Below are 18,692 nucleotides of genomic sequence, written 5' to 3'. Positions count from 1 at the left end.
TAATTAAATAAACTTTTTCCCTTTTAGTTTGATCTTATTTCTTTATTTATCATTCTTTTTAATGAATTAAAATCTTTTTATGCCTCTTGATCCATTTAGGATTGTAGTTGGCAAGTCAAAAAGCTCCTTTTGAAAAAATAAATTGCTTAATTATTTTTAATTATTTATTATTAAAGTATGTTAATGTAATATTAATTAAGGAGATACTTTCAATACCCATCTTTACAATTGAAAAAAGAAATTGTTTTCACACTTTCTTTTTTAATTTTTTAATTAACTGAGTTCAGGTCGATATTTGTTCTATTTTAATGTGCAATAAAGAAAAAGAAATGCCAATTGGAAATGGATATGGCAATCGTTAATAAATTAAAATTACTGCTTTGCAAATGAAAGTGGTGGAGTGTGTCTGATTTTCAAGTAGGAGTATGTGACTGTTGGAGTGTGTTTGGAGGGTAAGAAAATAAGCTGTGTATTCATTGATTCTTGGAATTTTATGGCTGTTTCTGTATATTGTAGGGCAGGTGGGGACATCATCTTCTGGCTGTTCTTCAATTTAATTTTCCTTTACAGGCTGTAAACAAGCCTTGTTCCTGTAGGTCTTTTGTCTTTGTCGGCTCCTCTCACTCTCTCTCTCTGTTTATTGTGTGATGCAAGTGAAGACTACTGAGTTTGGACAGTGCCCTTTCAACCAAAGGAGCATCTGAAGGAAAGCAGTATGTGAGAGGGACCAGATTCAGAATAAGGAAAGGTGAGATTAGGGTTTCTTTTTCACTCATCACTCCCATTTGGGACCATTTTTGCAATTGACATTTCAGGAGTGTGAGTCTTTAATTGAAGTTGCTTTTAAATTGGAAAGTGGGGACTTTTAATATTTTTACTTATACTATGGAATTCACGTATAGGAATTCACGTGCATGGATATAATGGTCCCATGAAGCCATGATTGTGTTTAGGATATGAAGTTGAAACCCATTCAAGGATCCAAAGCTCAAAATTACAACACATCTCTTGAAATAAATATACAAAATTATAGACATTTAATATTTAGTTAAAAGGATAAATTTATTTTCTTTTATATGTATTTTTTATAAAAAAATATTTGTTCGTATATATATATATATATTTTAAATAAATGAAGGGAAATAGTTAATTATTGAGCCAACTTAGAACTGCTCCAGGCGCTGGAGAAGTTGGACGAGATAGCTCAACCACCATAATTTAACAGCATCAGGCGCATGAACATGGGAAGAGCGCATCGGTTGTCGGCAGGTCAAACCCTCAGACCCAAGTGTTTTTTTTTTTTTTTTTTTTTCCGATTAAAAGTTCAGGATAAAATCAATTAACCATGATTCTATATTTTCTTTTTTTTTCTTTTAAGCTTTTTATTCAATTCAGTATTATTATTACACTGTCATCTTAAAAAAAAATAAATATCAGAATTGATGACCGCTAGATTTCTCCATCCCATTACGAGTCCGAGCCTATAGTAGCAGTTCACAATCAGGAGGCTCTTAAACTCCCGAATAAGTCAGGTTCAACCCGTTCATCCTCCTGATTGGCCTCCTATTTAAGTCACTCACTCAGACCGGCTCAGCTCATTTCAGCCTTAAAGCCAGCTCTTTTCTAGGTTTTTATTCTTTTCCCTCAAATCCAGTCACAAGAAGAAAAGACTACCGGTCCAGTCATTTCGCAGTCCTGTTTTCTCACGCGCCGAAGGGAATTAAATGCTTGCCTGACACAGAGAGGGGCATGGGGTTGTCCCTACGTACGGACTTACACCAAGAGATAAGTGGTCCTATAGCGGAGAGGACATCTCGCGTGAAGAAGAAGAAAGAGGATAAAAGGGAGGAGATACTCTCCTCTAGGGACAAGTTTTTTCTAAGTTCACAAAACCTCTGTAAAATTCTATTTTCTAGATCTCATATTATCAAGTATTAATGTCAATGTGTGCAAGGTAAACTAGGAGTTCATAATCATGGTTAAATAATTATGTTTTTATACACTTTTTTAGCGGTTGATTCATTTAAAAAAAAAATAGTATGAATAAAAAATTAGTTAATGGAAAATCTTTTTTTATAAAAGAAATATTTAAAAATAATAATTTTATTTTTTAAAAAAGTTATTTTTTTATTTTGTAAATCTTATTAAATTTTTCACAATACTAAGAAAATTCTTTATTGATTTATAATTTTTTGAGGGCCCAATGATTCGTCTCTATTGAATTTCCTGCCAACAGAAGGTCCAAAAGCCTAGAAGTTCAACACTCAAACTTCTTCATGGGTTGCTTTGGCCCATTTATCTCAACTCATACTGGACCAGTCTTAGATCTTCAAGGAACCCATAATTCTTGTACTCTTCCTGAGGGTCAGATTAAGTTAAGCCCAAAATTTCCCTGGCCGCTCCAAAGGTCCAACACAACTCAAACATGCAGCCTCAAATTTAGAAGAGCAACAAGGGCTGGTTTGCTCTTAATTATCTTTAAAAAACTAAATAAATCTAAATAATATCAAATAGATTGAATGAAGTCTGGTTTACATTATAAAACCTTAATAAATAATGATTTTATTTGATATTTTAATGATAATTTCAGCTATAATTTTTTTTTACTCTTTGCAAAAGTCCAATAAAATTCAAACATGCAGCCTCAAATTTAGAAGGGCAAAAATATCAAATTTAGTCTTAAAATATACATCAAAAAGAGTAAAAAACACCAAATTTTATTTTAGTTTAAATTTACCGTTAAACTATTATTAAAAATCAATAAATATAAATAAAATTAAATAGATTGAATAGAGCATGACTCATACTGTAATAAATAATAAATTTATTTGATATTTTAATAATAATTTATGATTAAATTGCTGCAAAAATCCAACATAACTCAAATATGTAGGTTCACATTTAAAAGGTGCAAAAATATTAAATTTGTCCATAAACTATGTAGAAGGATTAAAATATTAAATTTTATTTTTTAATTTAAATTTATTCTAAATTATTATTAAAAAGTCTAATAATTTTAAGTAGGTTGAACAAGCGTGACTCGTACTTTAAAACATTGGCAATTAATTATTATTATTATTATTTGATCTTTTAATAATAATTTAAAAATAATTTTAAACTGAAAGTTGAAATTTAATACTTTTAGTCTTTATTATATAGTTTAGAGATAAATCTCACCATTTTAACCAATTTAAAAGCAGCTCTCACGCATTGAACCCATCACTTTAGCAAATTGGAAGCTTCAATCCTTCAATAGCATAAATAGATGATGAGAGAGATAGAGGCTCAATCATGATAAAACCATCATATAGAAAATTATTAATAAAATATAAATATTTTAGTTGGTTAGACTAATGTTTCAAAATGAAATCTTATAAAATTAATTTTACTCCATTGAATTAGTATTTTAATTACAACTAAATAGTATATAATTAATTGAGATTCAATGGATTATTAAATGATAATACCTAGACGAGAAATTAATCTACTGAAAAAATAAAAACAATACTTGGACGAGGGTTTAATCTACTGAAAAAAATAAACGGACCGAGACCAATTTTTTGGAGAGTAAATGAGGAAATAAATGAGAGTTCATGGACTAGATGTTTAGTTTTGAGAGGTTAAGGGTTTTTAAGGAAAAATAAGTTCAGTGAATTAAGTGAGAGTTCGTAAATTAGAAATGTCCCCAATTTGGATTACATCAGAGGTTTATATATCCTAATCGTTTTGATATTTTTGTGTCACGTTCTATTAGATTGAGAAGAGATATTTTTGTGTAGACGTGTCAGGCAGCTTGTTAATGATGAACAGTTGGATAATAAATACAGAGTTGATTAGCTCATATCCTGCCTATCATGAGCGTCACGTCAGTCTATTTTACCGCATGTGCATCTATAACTCCAATGATAGATCAAGGAGATAGTCAGTGTGTAGGAGGTTGATATCCTACCTTGGTTTCATCAAATCGTGCCCGCCTCACCCGATCTATATTAAGGTGGATCCATTCAATTACTATAGTCGGTCACACTCGTATTCAATACCCTGTTGTGGTATGAATTTTGAAGAGGTCTGCCGTCTGTTTTGGACTTTGACAGAGTCAAGGGTGTTGGTGGTGTGATCCTCATAACTCATAAGTTAGATTTTTTTACCACTCGATTGGACTAGACAATAAGGCTCATAGAGCTTTTTCGAATTCCGTGTACGCGTGTTGCGATCTTAACAAACCCGATTGTTTATATGTTATTAAAATATACATTCTAATAGGCTTGGTAAAAGTCTTTTAAAACACTTTCAATAAGAAACAATAGTAAATCATTATAATAAAGCTACAAATGTGGTTTAGGCATTTAAAACAAAATGTTGATGAGAATATCACAAAGTAATTGATAATCGATATTTTTTTAAATTACTAATCGGTGATTGAATATATTTTTAATAAAATAATCAAATTTCATCATTTTAGTTTAGTTCAAACTAAATAATTTACATACAAAACTTATTTTTTGTGGTATATAGAAGTTAAAAAAATTAACTTGAAACATTACCTTTACAATTCATGACCAACTGCTTCTCTTCTAAAGTGGTTAACTGCACTCTTAGCAATTTTTTGCGTTGTATTTACAGTGATAAGAAAACTGCTTAGGATCTTGCTCTTGCCCAAGCAGAATCTGCTTACAACAGTTATGTCCATAGTTCTATAAAAATGTTACCCTTTGCAGTCATGTATAGGAAAATTTTAGCGCATACAATTAATCTTAATGCCTTTCCTACAGGTTTTCATAGTAGTATTGCAGCAAATAACTTGGCAAAACAGTATGCGGACATTTTCCAACAGGTACAACAATGTCTTATGAAAGCCAATGACAAGTATAAAACTATGGCTGATAAATATAGGCGTTTCAAGTCTTTCAATATTGGTAATCAAGTTATGGTGTATTTGGCAAGGAGCGTGGTGGAGGACAGAAAAAACTTGACCCAAAGAAAATTAGTTCATTTTGGATTGTTCAGAAGATTAATGATAATATCTATGTTCTTGACCTCTAAGATTATATGAAAATTTCAAGACGTTTAACGTGGCGGATCTATTTCAGTACTATCCTACTGATGACAACTCGAGGTCGAGGTCGAGGTCGAGGTCGAGGTCGAGTTCTTTACAAGTGGAAGAGAATGATGTGGATCAATTAGTCTTGAATTTTATGGAAGACTTGAATGGGTCTAACTTTTGCTCCTAACATCCGTTGGAGGCCCACAATAGATTTTTGGAAAGGGAATTTCGAGACGAACAACTTTTAAAAGTGCGACGAAGGCCACAGATCTGATCATAAAGTTCAAGGTGGAAATTCCATCGTTTAGAGGGTTAATTTTGCATTTTAATTGTTTTTTTTTTTAATTTTTCGTAATTTTTTCATTAGGATTTTTGTTATTATAAATAAACTTTTTTTGACTGTTTGAGATACTTTTTAATTTTCGAAAATTCAATAAGAACTTCCGGCTTCTAACCTATCATTTTCTGAAATTCTTCTTAACCAAACATCATTGATTAAAACTTCTAATGGAGTCTAAAAAGTCCTATTTCACATAATCTTTTGATAATAAAAAATTCATAGTTGTTTTAGAAATAAATATAAATTTTTATTTTCGACTTAATTGACTTTGAGACATGCATTTGTGGTGGCTTCCTTATAAAAATTCTATTTTTGTTTAATAGTGTTTTAGTTTAAAGTATAGTTAAGGATTAACTATTGAATTTTTTTTAAATTTAATTTTAATATAATTCAAAGGATTTTAGTGTACTCAATAGTTAATAACATAAATAAGATGACAAAAAATATCAGCAGTTATATGTTAGGGATTTGAAGTTATTTTTATCAGAGAAGAATGTGATCTATAGGTTTTAACTGTGTAACGACCCGGAAACCGGACCGCTACCGGCGCTAGAATTCAGATCGACTTAAGGTCGCCGGGACCTGTAGCAAGCCTGCTATAAATTCTTTAGGAAAACATATCTATTACCCTTCTAGCGGGTTTCAACATCCTAACTTCCACCGAACAGTAGAATTCCGATGCCAGACTCTAGCCGGATATTACAGACTGCTTTCATTAGTTGTGTTTTACATGATGGGTGCCATAATTTAGTATCTATTGTTTGACTCATAAAAGCACGATTGTCATTTTAAATAAAACAATTGTTGATTTGATTTTTGTAAGTATCCAAATTTTTTTATTGCAAAAAGAAAAAATAACTAGAATTAGATTATATATTGATATTTTATTGTTTCTTTTCTTTAATTTTTTCCTTTCCTTTTTCTGAAAATTAAGACATTTAAAAGTTTAAAAGCTGTAGATTCAGAATCACATACTAACTTAAATGCGTGAAGAAATATGGATTAGAATAACACTCAGTTTCTAACGCAAACTTATTGGTGTTAAAAATTTGTTCCTAAACTGTATTAAGTTATTTTACTTTTTAAATACTTCAATATTTTCACGACTTTTTCGATTATTGTATTATCTTATATTTATATCTTGAATGTTGAATTATAGTAATTTTTTTATTTTAGATTGTAAAATTAAGGATTGAAATATATATATTGCTATTATATATAGGTTTTCATTAAAACAGGAAATAATTGCAATAGTTACCTTCAAAGCATCAATCATTTTTATGATGAATCAGTGATCAAATTTCAATTACCAACTAAAAATTATTATTTTACTTGATTTAATTATTATTTAGCGACTAAATAGTGATTCTCTGGTGACCATATAGTGTCAATTTTATGTAGTGATGATTCAACCACCATTATGAGTTCAAACAAAAATCCTATTTAGTGACCTATTAGCAATCAACTATTGACCTAGTGGCAACCATAAGGCGACCGAGTATTAGCGACCATGGATTTTTATATCAATCCAAATTTAGCATCCCATTAGCGACAAATAAATTGTTGCAGTTTGATCATTATTTTAGCGACCATTAGCCATTTGGTCGCTATTACTTTAGTGACGGACTAAATACAGACCTTTTAATTAGTCACTATTTTGTAATTAGCTACTAAATATTAACATTTAGCGACTAAACTTTTTTTTATCACTAATTCACTTTTTTTTTTTGTAGTATTATAAGATTAAGTGTTTAAGATTATCTTTATAATTATTTTAAAGAGTATTGGATAAAAAAATCTAAATATTTATAGTAATTTATATTTATATCTAATATTTTAAATCTTGAATATTAAAGTCAAACATTTTCGATTTTAGCTAAGGAACTAGATTGAATTTAGAAAAGTTAATGATAAAGTTTAATATAGTTTTTAAAATTTTATATTATTAATAAAATATATAATTTTTTAATTAAAATTAAATATATCTTATATTTATTAGATGTAATATTAAATATATTATAAATATTTATTATAATTAAATTCAAATTATATAAAATATTACATATAAATAATATATATTAAAATATTTTATTAAATATTTATACTCAATATTATAAATTATGTGTATATATTGTATATTTGAAAAATTTTACTTTCTATTAGTAATATTCTAAATAAAATAAAATATTATATGTTTTAAATTGTAAAGTTTTTTTTTTCATATTTTAAGTTTTTATTAATAATCTATGATATTATATAAAAGTGAAAATAGGAGATAAATAATGAGATTAATAAAAAATAATATTGTTGTAATAAAAAACGTATTCAAGGACTATTTTATTAGTTAAATAAAACTTGAAGAACTGTATTGTAATTTACCATTACCTTTTCTAAATTTGATTTAATCCTCTTGGCTATAGTTGTAACAAATTAAAAAGATTTAGTTTTATCATTCAAAATTTAAAATATTAAATATAAATTTGAATTGTTATAAACGTTTTGATTTTTTTTTTCGATACCCTTATTTCAATTTTTATATTTCTATCATTTAAAATTTTCTTTAATATATCATATCTATTCGTATTCTATAACAATAACAAATTTAATAATAATCGTAAAATATTCAGAAAACCTGAGTAAAATTGAAACAAATAACAAGTATTGAATCATAATCAATAATAAGAAAAATATGATAAACATGGAAAATCAAACTGTTCAAAAAGACAAGAATGAAGCATATATCAAAATCCGATTATTCAAATGCAATATAAGATAAACCATAAAATAGAAAAGAGCAATAACTAATCAATAATTGCATAATCGTACTTTGAAGATAAAAGTTATTGATAGAGAAAAGCATAAGCAAGAGAGAAATAAAGAGAAATGTAGAGTCACCCATATAGAGAGGAGTTGAGATGCAATGATTGCGAGCTGAGAAAATATTTTGATGGTAGAGAGAATGAGAGGGTCAAAATACTGGATTTAATCGAGTACTTTGATATTTTTTTTTTTAAGTTAGATTGAGAGTTACATTCTTTTGAATAAAATAAATATTAGCTCTAAACATTCTATTTTTTAATGGGTTAATCCGGTATAAATATTATTTAATTTTAGTCTAAATGAATTAACAATATTGAGATTATTATAAAAAAAAAAAAGAAAAAACACTTGTTACATATTTGAAATCTTCAATTTTGATACCTTCAAATTTGTGTGGGATTTGGTGCAAAATCCATTTCATTTACAACTTCCAAACAAGAAATTTGATCCAAATTTAAATGTACACAATCAAGTATGTCAATTTAAATATTAGTCTCGTTGAAAATTATAATAGGTCATATATATGAGTCGATCCAATTTCATAAAAAGACATGTCATTACGAAAAGATATATCCTTAAAACAAATATGGAAAATCAAAATTTTTTGATATAATTCTTGAACACTATAAATAAATGTGCCTATATTATTTCATAAATAAACGTATAAATGCATTTAAGTACGTGTATACAGAAAAGAAAAAATGCTACAATGCTTGGTTTTTGAAAACTCTCATTGTAAAATATTTTTATTCTGTAAATAAAGTATACATTTAAATTGTAAAATTCTTAATATGTTTGTATTAAATATATATAATTATATTAGAGTGTGACCATGCACATTATGATTTTAAGATATTATACATAAACATAAATATATAAGAATTCGGGTGTTATACTATTCTTCAGAGTGAAAAAGTTTTTAATATCCTTTTATTAATTGAATTATTGAAGTTGATTGTTTTGACTTTTTTATTTATGAAAAAAATTTTATTTGCTTTTATTAACTTTTATAAAAAAAAGAAAACTTCACATGTTCGTTTTTATAAAAAGATAATAAAAAGCTTAATCTAATTTATTAAAGCATATCAATCGTATAGTAGAATCTATTTAAATCTTTTTGTAACGACCCGAAAATCGGACCGCTACCGGCGCTAGGATCTAGGTCGACTTAAGGCCGTCGGGACCCGTAGCAAGCATGACATGCAACCTGAAAACCTGTTTAATCCCATACATGATCAACAACATACATAAAAATTAAAACTTTTCTTTCATTCAAATACCAAACTCAACCTGTGCATGCTCTGAACTTAGACATAATCATAAACATCGACCCCTCTGTGGGATCACATCAATGTCCCAATGGGCAAATACAACATATGTTGAGTTGGTTTACATAAACATCATAAAAGATCTAGGATCATGCATTAAAAGGGATACCTTACACATAGGTCAAGCACAACCTCTAATCCTCAATATCATTACATTACATAACTATTCATAACTTTACATTTTATCATGTCCACATTCTATCTATTACATAAAAATGACTTCAATACTCTTGCTGACCTCTTGGTCTACCCTGTACCTGCAAACCTGGGGAATTTGGGAAAGGGGTGAGCTACTAGAGCCCAGTGAGCAGAATCATAAAGCATTTAAAACACATGCCATCATGAAATGCATCACATCACAACTAATCATATCAAGGATGAACTTGTCACCATTTAGCCCTCTACATATTCCAATCATGCCAGGGGCGTAGTGCAGGCCACACCTGGTCTTTCTCTTATACATAACATAACATACATAACCAATAGTGCCGGGGGCGTAGTGCAGGCCACATCCGGTCTTTCTCTTACATAGTGCCAGGAGCGTAGTGCAGGCCACACCTGGACTTCCATATCATATCATCATGTCATAACATATGAGGGCTAATGGATCATTCAACATTCATCCACATCAATAACATATTATGCAATACAACATATTCGTGATTTCTAATGCAAACAACCTAAAATATCACATGGCATCCGTGATGCATGAACATGCTCAAAACTTATTTATTTACTTGAAACATAAAGAGTTATTCTACTCACTTCTGGCTAGCTCTGACACTGACTGAAGCAGCTGACTCACTGCTGAGGTCCTCGGTTCCTCGGGTCCGAACCTACACAGGTGGACTCAAATGAGGGACCAAACAACTAGTACATAACTCTAAAAACATCCCCCAAAAACCCTCTAAAACTCCTCAAAACATCCATGCAAAAACATGCAAAGGAAGGCTGGACAGGGCACTTTCGGCGGCAAGTTCGGCGGCCGAAAGTCCCTCCAGAGCCGAAAGTCAGGCAGGTTCGGCGGCACCTTCGACGGCCGAAACTCCCAGACAGAGGCGAAACTCATGCATGTTCGGCGGCACTTTCGGCGGCCGAAACTCCCAGACAGAGACGAAAGTCTCCTTTCGGGGGCAAGCTTCGGCAGCCGAAGGCTGCTTCCACAAGCATGTTCGGCGGCCGAAAGTTCCTTCGGCTGCCGAACCTGGTTTCTCCCTTAGTGGCAGAAACTCAGCTCTTCTATGCATATATGCCTCCCATTCCATCCAAACATGCATAAACCTATTCTACAACACACATACACAAGCATACAAGCTCCTAGGGGCTTCAAACTATCTAAAACTCCATCTACAACACATCAAACATGCATTTGCAAGCCACATTGTTCAAAAACACAACATAACCTCAAAAACCTAACCATAAGCTAAACATGCATTCTACCCCATAGATCTTCATAAAACTTACTTAAAACATGCAATGAGCTTAAGATCGGCTCTTACCTCTTGAAGATCGAGAGAGAGACAACCTAATCTTGGAGATGGGAGATTTTCAACTTCCTTGGGTCTCCAAGCTCAAAACTTGCTCAAAACTTGAAAATCTTCAAAACAAGATGAAAACTTGTGAAAATCGTGAAAGGTTTGAAGGAAAAACTCAAAGATTGGTGAGAGACGGCGGAGAGCTCACCTTGGCCGAAAATGGGGAGAAAAGCTCGCCCATTTCGGCTAAGGGACCCTTTTATAGTGGCTGGCCAAGCCACGTTCGGGGGCCGAACGTGGCTCCGCATGCATGCCATGTTCGGCGGCCGAACTTGAGGTTCGGCGGCCGAACTTGAGGTTCGGCGGCCGAACCTGGACTTCCCTCACTTATGCCTTCGGGGGCCTAAGGCACACCCAAAATGCCTGCATGTTCGGCGGCCGAACCTGGATTTTCCTCCAAGGTTATTTTTATACAAAACTCATTTTCCTTTTTACTTAAAACCATGGAATACATTAAAACATTTTATGAAAACATGTTTCTACCCTACTAGAGACTTCCGACATCCGAGATTCCACCGGACGGTAGGAATTCCGATACCGGAGTCTAGCCGGGTATTACACTTTTACTTTCCTAATTTTTAAGTTTTTTTTTAAAGATATTGAATTTATTGAACTATTAGCGAAGAAAAAAAGAATAAATTTTGATGACCGCTGGATTTCTCCACCCCCGGTCTGGGGCCAGACCCACGACACCAGCCCATCATCTGGAGGCCCTCAAGCCTCATCATATGCATCAAGTCCGGTCCACTTAGTCTGGAGATTGGACTCCCATTAATCCCCTCAGTTAGGCCGGCCTAGCCCTTTGGGCCCGATGAATAAGATCCTTTCTGGATTCAGCCCACATCATATCTTCCGGTCCGACCCAGAATCAGGAAGAAGACCTACCCATCCTTCACTTGGGACCACCCGTACGCGCGTCCGGGAGAATCAGGGGCCGTTACGCATGGGGCAGCAATCTGATTTCCTCGTACATCCATATCAACGTGACAGGGACAGGTGGCCCAATGACATGCATTCTGTTACACGTCACTAGCGGACAAAAGGAAATATATAAAAGGAGAAATACTCTCCTCCAGGTCTAAGCTTTTTCTAGTTTTATAGAACCCTTGTAAAACCCTATTTTCCGGATCTCAGATTATCAATTGGCGCCATCTGTGGGAACGAAGGAGATCTTTTCATCGCCGGAGTTCCACTCTTATAATACCCACTGAGATCCTCAATGGCTAACCACAACGAAAACAACGTCACTCCAAATGACCTAAGCTTTGCCCAAGAGGGGTAGCAGTTCTCCTTTTCTAGTCCTACAACACCAAACAACCAAACACCAATCCCTTTCAACCCTTCGCCAAGCTTGGCAGGGAATGCTTTCGCCGCTACCTTGTCCAACCAGGACCTCCAAACCATCGCCCTCCAACTACAAAACACCGCCTACTAGCTGGGGCAGATAATACAGCAACGGGGCCTTAGCACCCTAGCAAACGTGTTGCCAGTGGTAGAAGAGCCCCAGACCAACGAACCTCAGCCTCCCTTCAACCACCCCGAACTGTCAGCCAAGAAACTGGAGACGGGAGGAGAAGAGCCGGAGAAGAGGAAGAGCCGGAAGCTCGAGTTCATAGAAGGAGAGTGTAATACCCGGCTAGATCCCGGCATCGGAATCCCTACCTTTCGACGGAATCTCCGTTGGAATCTAGAATTCTGACGATGCCAGAGTCTTCTAGAGGGGTAAAATGTGTTTCTAAAATGTTTTCACATGATTTTATGGTTTTAAATGAAAAAGAAATGAGTTTTGAAAAGAATAGGCCAAGGAGGAAGGACCCAGGTTCGGCCACCGAACTTCAAGTTCGGCCGCCGAACATGGGGCTGTTTCGGGAGTGCTTTAGGCCTCCGAAGGCTTTGAGGGAAGAAACCAGGTTCGGCCGCCGAACCTCAAGTTCGGCCGCCGAACATGGGATAGTTTAGGGGGCACGTTAGGCTGCCGAAGGTGGTGAAGTTGTGGAAGCAGCTTAGGCCGCCAAAGGTGGTTAACCGGCCACCTATAAAAGGCCCCTCAGACCGAAAATGGGCGAGTTTTCTCCCCATTCTCGAGCTAAGGTGAGTTCATGTCCTCCTTTGGTCGATTTCATGTTATTTTTTCAAATCTTTCAAGTTTTAACAAGTTTTAGCTTGGGTTTTGAAGTTGTGAGCTTAAGATCAAGTTTTGGGAGCTTGGAGACCCAAGGAGTTGTTTCCTCCTGTAACGACCCGAAAATCGGACCGCTACCGGCGCTAGGATCCAGATCGGCTTAAGGCCGCCGGGACCCGTAGCAAGCCTAACATATAACCTGTAAACCTGTATATTCCCATACATGATCAACAACATACATAAAAATTAAAAACTTTTCTTTCCATTCATACACCAAACTCAACCTGTGCATGCACTATACATAACATAATCATAACATTGATCCCTCTGTGGGATCTCATCAGTGCCCCCAAATGGGTGACATAACCTGTGTTGAGTTGGTTTGCATAAACGACACAAAAATCCAAGATCATGAATTAAAAGGGATAACAACATTCTATGGTCAAGCACACCTCTAATATCCATAAACATCATTACATAACTATACTGTACTTTTACATTACATCGTTCTACGATTTTTCATGTCCACATTCTATCTATTACATAAACAAGCTTTACTCTAACTGACCTCCTCTTCTATCCTGTACCTGCAAGCCTGGGGGTAAAGGGAGAGGGGTGAGCTAAAAGCCCAGTGAGCAGAACCATAAAACATATTAACACTATGCTCTATGAAATGCATCATAACACAGACAATTCACATAAGGATTGGGTGAACTTGTCACCAATTAGTCCAAGCTAACTCTGTGCCAGGCCGTAGCATGGGGTCCTGGTCTTCCTGTCATAACATACATTACTTACCATTGTCCCAGGGCCTCCTCTGGGCTCCTGGTCTTCGAGTCCCATAACCGTGCCAGGCCGTAGAATGGGGTCCTGGTCTTCCTGTCATGGACTAATTGGGTCATCCAACATTCACCCACATCAACAACAATCGATGCAATGCGGCATATTCGTGAAAACTAATGCAATCATCCTATTGCATAATCATGATGCATGAAACATGATAAAACATTTAATTTCTCAATTTAAAAGATTAAGTTTAGTTCCACTCACCTCTGGCTGACTCTGACAACACCGAAGCAGCTGAACTCACTGCTGGGGTCCTCGGTTCCTCGGGTCCGAACCTACACAGGTGGACTCAAATGAGGGACCAAACACACCTGAACATAACTATAAACTACTCCCAAAAAATCCCCTAAAACATCATGAAACAACCATAGAAAAACATGCAAAGGAGGCCTGGACAGGGCACTTTCAGTGGCAGGTTCGGCGGCCGAAAGTCCCTCCAGAGCCGAAAGTCAGGCAGGTTCAGCGGCACCTTCGGCGGCCGAAACTCCCAGACAGAGACGAAACTCATGCATGTTCGGCGGCACTTTCGGCCGCCGAAACTGCCAGACAGAGACGAAAGTCTCCTTTCGGGGGCAGACTTCGACAGCCGAAAGGCTTGCCTCCCCAGCCATGTTCGGCGGCCGAAAGTCCTTCGGCTGCCGAACTTGGTTTCTGCCAAAGGGCAGAAACTTGGCTCCTTTTGCACATTTCGCCTCCAAACCTTCCAAACATGCATCAAACCTATTCTACAACATACAAACACAAGCATACATGCTCCTAGGGGCCTCAAACCATCATAAACCCCATCTACAACACATCAAGCATCCACATTGCTCATGAACATACATTTTTACCCATAAACATAACCATAACCTAAACATGCATTCTAACCCATAGATCTACTTAAAACTTACTTAAAACATGCAATGAGCTTAAGATCGACTCTTACCTCTTAAAGATCGAGAGAGAGACGACCTAAACTCGGAGTTGGGAGAGATTGGGTTCTTGAACCTCCAAGCTCCAAAACTTTGCTCAAAAGCTCAAATCTTCAAAACAAAGTTAAAACAAATGAAAATCTTGAAAGATCTAGAGGAAAAACATCAAAGATTGGTGAGGGACGGCAGAGAACTCACCTTGGCCGACAACGGGGAGAAAAGCTCGCCCGTTTTCGGCTAAGGGACCCTTTTATAGTGGCTGGCCAGGCCACGTTCGGGGGCCGAATGTGCCTCCGCATGCATGCCATGTTCGGCGGCCGAACTTGAGGTTCGGCGGCCGAACCTGGACTTCCCTCACTTATGCCTTCGGGGGCCTAAAGCACTCCCGAAGTGCATGCATGTTCGGCGGCCGAACTAGGGGTTCGGCGGCCGAACCTGAGTTTTCCTCCAATGCTATTTTTATGCAAAAACTCATTTTCTTTCATGCTTAGAACATAAAACACATTAAAACATTTTATAAAAACATGGTTCTTACCCTTCTAGAGGCCTCCGACATTCAAGATTCCACCGGACGGTAGGATTCCCGATACCGGAGTCTAGCCGGGTATTACATTCTCCCCCCCTTAAGAACATTCGTCCCCGAATGTTCCTCAACTAGCACATGCAAGGCATACAACATAACATACACATAAAACTCATAAGAAACTAACTTTAGAAAAGATAAGGGTACTGCTGGAGCATGGACTCCCGTGTCTCCCAGGTGCATTCCTCCATATTGTGGTGGTTCCACAGGACTTTCACCATCGGGATTTCCTTGTTTCTCAGCTTCCTGATTTGAGTGTCCAGAATCCGTACCGGCTGCTCAACATAGGTGAGATCCTCTTGGATCTCCACATCAGGCTCATTAAGAACCTTGCCCGGATCTGACACGAACTTTCTCAACATAGAAACATGGAAAACCGGATGGATTCTCTCCATTGAAGCAGGTAAATCCAGCTTGTACGATATATTCCCAATCTTTTGCAAGACTTCAGAGGGTCCGATGTACCGCGGAGCCAGCTTACCTTTCTTCCCAAATCGAACCACTCCTTTCATTGGAGACACCTTGAGCAATACCAGATCCCCCTCCTGAAACTCTACTTGCCTTCTGCGGATGTCTGCATAACTCTTCTGTCTGCTTGCAGCCGTCTTGATTCTTTCTTTGATTAAGGGTACCACCCTGCTGGTGATCTCTACTAACTCAGGCCCTGCCAAGGCCTTTTCTCCAACTTCTTCCCAGCAAACAGGTGACCTGCACTTCCTTCCATATAAAGCTTCATATGGAGCCATCCCGATGCTAGCATGATGGCTGTTGTTATAGGCAAACTCCACCAAAGGTAGATGCTGCCTCCAAGAACCGCCAAAGTCCAGCACACACATTCTTAGCATATCTTCTATGGTCTGGATGGTCCTCTCTGACTGTCCGTCTGTCTGTGGATGGAAGGCAGTACTGAAATCCAACCTGGTACCCATGGCATCCTGCAGACCCCGCCAAAACCTGGAGGTGAACTGGGGTCCTCTATCTGACACTATAGAAACAGGAACCCCATGCAGTCTGACTATCTCATCAACATACACCTGCGCCAACTTGTCCACAGAATAGCCACTCCTGACAGGGATGAAGTGAGCAGATTTGGTGAGTCTGTCCACAATCACCCATATGGAGTCCAATCTGTTGGACGTCGCCGGTAACCCCACTATGAAGTCCATAGCTATATTCTCCCATTTCCACTCTGGAATAGGTAGCGGGTTAAGCATTCCAGCCGGCTTCTGATGTTCCAGCTTCACCCTCTGATACACTTCGCAGGCTGACACAAACTGTGCCACTTCTCTCTTCATAGCTGGCCACCAATAAACCTTTTTCAGATCTTGATACATCTTGGTGGCTCCGGGGTGAACGTTGTATCTTGCATTATGAGCCTCTCTCATAATGTCTCCTTTTAGCCCTATGTCATCTGGTACACATAAACGACTCCCATAGCGGAGGATCCCCTTGTTGTCGAATCTGAACTCGCTGTCTTTGCCTGACTGAACAGTCCTGGCAATCTTCACTAACTCTGGGTCCTCATGCTGTTTCTGAGCCACTTGCTCCAGAAACACAGGTGTCACTCTCATCTGAGCCACTAAAGCACCTGTACCAGACAACTCCAACTGTAGACCTTCATCAATGAGCTTGTAAAACTCCTTCACCACTGGTCTCCTCTCTGCCGTGATGTGGGATAGACTGCCTAGTGACTTCCGGCTTAGGGCGTCTGCCACGACATTCGCCTTACCCGGATGATACTGAATCTTGCAATCATAGTCACTCAGCAGCTCTACCCATCTCCTCTGTCTCAAGTTCAAATCTCTTTGACTCAGGATGTACTGCAGGCTTTTATGATCTGTGAAGATCTCACATTTTACCCCATAGAGGTAGTGCCTCCACATCTTGAGTGCAAAGATTACTGCTGCTATCTCAAGGTCGTGTGTGGGGTAATTCAACTCATGCTTCTTTAGCTGTCTAGAAGCATAAGCAATCACCCTCTCATTCTGCATTAGTACACAACCCAGTCCCACACGGGACGCATGACAAAAGACTGTAAAGTCTGCATCACTAGATGGCAGAGCTAACACTGGTGCTGAAGTCAACCTCTTCTTAAGCTCTTCAAAACTCTCTTCGCACTGGTCGGTCCACACAAATTTCTGATTCTTCCTGGTTAACCTGGTCAGAGGAGCTGCAATTTTCGAGAAGTCCTGAACGAACCTCCTGTAGTAACCTGCCAAACCCAAGAAACTTCTAATCTCTGTCACTGAAGTGGGTCTAGGCCAGTTAGCCACAGCTTCTACCTTCTTGGGGTCTACCTCTATACCATTTTCTGACACCACATGCCCCAAGAATGAAATGCTCCTCAGCCAGAACTCACACTTGGAGAACTTGGCATATAAGCCATGTTCCCTCAAGGTCTGTAGAACCAACCTCAGATGATGGGCATGCTCCTCTGCATTCCTGGAATACACCAAGATATCATCTATGAAGACAATAACAAAGTGATCCAGGTACTGACTAAACACTCTGTTCATGAGATCCATGAATGCTGCAGGGGCGTTGGTTAACCCGAACGGCATCACAAGGAACTCAAAATGCCCATATCTGGTCCTGAAAGCTGTCTTCGGCACATCCTCTTCCCTTATCCTCAGCTGATGATACCCAGATCTCAGATCTATTTTGGAGAAACAACCCGCTCCTGCTAGCTGGTCGAATAGATCGTCGATCCTTGGCAATGGGTACTTGTTCTTGGTAGTGACTTTGTTCAACTGCCTGTAGTCGATACAAAGTCTAAGGGATCCATCCTTCTTTCTCACAAACAAAACTGGAGCACCCCAGGGTGAGGTACTCGGTCGGATGAAGCCCTTGTCTACCAGCTCCTGTAACTGCTCCTTCAACTCTTTCAATTCTGCTGGCGCCATCCTGTAGGGAGGGATAGAGATCGGTCGGGTTCCAGGCATCAGTTCTATCTCGAACTCTATCTCCCTAGCAGGTGGTAAACCTGGCAGTTCATCTGGGAACACATCTAAGAACTCTCTAACCACTGGCACCGAGGCGGGCTCTCTAACCTGACTGCTAAGCTCTCTCATATGAGCCAAATACCCCTGACATCCCCTCCTGAGCAACCTTCGAGTCTGAAGAGCAGATATTAGACCTCTAGGTGTACCCCTCCTGTCTC

The sequence above is a fragment of the Manihot esculenta genome, chromosome 9, assembly GCF_001659605.2.
Source record: "Manihot esculenta cultivar AM560-2 chromosome 9, M.esculenta_v8, whole genome shotgun sequence".
Classification (NCBI taxonomy): domain Eukaryota; kingdom Viridiplantae; phylum Streptophyta; class Magnoliopsida; order Malpighiales; family Euphorbiaceae; genus Manihot; species Manihot esculenta.
This window is presented reverse-complemented; position numbering follows the sequence as displayed.